Below are 1,726 nucleotides of genomic sequence, written 5' to 3'. Positions count from 1 at the left end.
ATTAAAAATTGCTCATTACTCCGCTTATTTTCTGCAGATGCCATTTCGGAGAAGCTGGGGGTGGATGCCAGCGAAGCGCAGGGTTTTATTCGCAGGTGGCTGCCAGGTTCCTGTGATAGGGGGATGGGGGGTGGTAGGAAAAGGCGATTTACAGATGCCTTCACCTCTCCTACCACAGTGGCACCACATGCAGATGCCAGTGCAGGGGCATCCCCTGCACTGTGGGCCCGTGCATGCCCACCACCCCTAGCACCCTCCCCCGTGGTGGCCCCTCCCATCCTTGCCCAAGCACCTTTCCCCGTGGTGGCCCCTTCCATCCTCGCCCAAGTACCCTCTCCCATGCCCCCTTCCACTCACTCTCAACCACCCTCCCTCCCCTAGACCTCATCTAAATGTTGTGCCAGCAGGCAAGCAAATGCAATTGTATTGAAAGAAAATAAACATTTTTCTGCATTTTGAGTAACTTTGTTTGCTCTTAAGCATTAAATAGCAAAATCCAAAGGTACAACCGATAGGATGAGTGGCTGCATGCATTACTACTGCTGGAAATTCCTTGCATGCCTGTTGTATATGGGACATAAATGGGAAAACCAGTGATATGCCAAAGTAAAATAAGCTAGTGGTTTATAATGGGGCAAGAATGGAAAATACAATGATGTGCCCATGTAGGATAATCCATTGGTTTATGATGGGGCATGAATGGAAAATCAATGATGTGCCTATGAAGGTTAAGCCACTAGCTTTCCAACCATAGGATTTCCAATGAATTGCAAAGGTTGTCCAACTTGGACAATGAATGGAAATCCAAACTTGGACAATGAATGGAAATCCATCAATAAGCCCATGTTGGTTGGGCCAAAGTGGATGTAAGTTGGTCAGTATTGGTATGAATGATGGTCCAATTTCGGAAAAAGTAGTAATTTTCCGAAAAGCCTGTGTTGGTCCAATATTGATGCCAGTGTTTTTTAGTATTGGAACATCGTCGGTCCAATGTTGGTGTGCTGCTTGGGTAGACATCTCTTGGTGGTTACGACAGGAACGGGTTAAAAAATGGTGACCGCAGGTGCTATCTCTGAAGACGGCGTTGTTTGCCTCCGACTTCAAAGCAAATAGATCACTGGCGACTTCGACGGCAAAGCCAAGGTCCTTTACAGCGGATAGCATCTTGCGATGGCTTCTATTAGGCGCAGAAAATGGTCTGAGCACTTCGTGCGGCCGTTGATGGACTGCCACCAATGCCAGAGGTGCGGCTCCAGAAGAGCCGATGATGTCTTCTGGCCGTTGCGCACTAGCTTGCGCTTGATTTTTGCCATGCGCTTTCTATGCGCTGAGTGTTTGCTACGGTCGTGGGGTTAACAAAATGGATGGTGTGGTTCACCGTGTGCCAGTTGAGATTCAGGGGAACTCCGGTTGGGTCCTGAAGGCTCGGAATGCAGTTGTACGTAGCTCATTCATCAGTGTACACAGTGGTTCCTGGCTTGATGTTGGCCGTGATAATAGGGCCTAAAGTACCTGCGTCCCCCTTGTCAACTTTGAAGAGGCGAAGCTCGCCAGTCTGGGACCACACCATCCCGAACACCCACGGACCCTTCTCGGCGACACCACCGTAGTTATTCCGGTGCCTTGGAGGAACATTGTCGCCGGATAGATGCCTTCCTTTATTAGCCTTCCACTTTCCATGCAAGAGGCATTCATCGATTTGGACCTCTTCGCCAACTCCTCCCAT

The 1,726-nt window shown here is 49.2% G+C and overlaps 1 pseudogene; it reads right to left on the bottom strand.

Moving 5' to 3' along the window:
* Positions 1-1,148: 1,148 nt before the first annotated feature.
* Positions 1,149-1,726, bottom strand: LOC146187078 (uncharacterized; annotated as a pseudogene).

The sequence above is a fragment of the Amblyomma maculatum genome, chromosome 6 (assembly GCF_055883805.1).
Source record: "Amblyomma maculatum isolate TAMU_Amacu chromosome 6, ASM5588380v1, whole genome shotgun sequence".
In the NCBI taxonomy this organism is placed as follows: Eukaryota; Metazoa; Arthropoda; class Arachnida; order Ixodida; family Ixodidae; genus Amblyomma; species Amblyomma maculatum.
The sequence above is the reverse complement of the archived record's forward strand: the minus strand, read 5'-3'. Positions and strand labels throughout refer to the sequence as shown.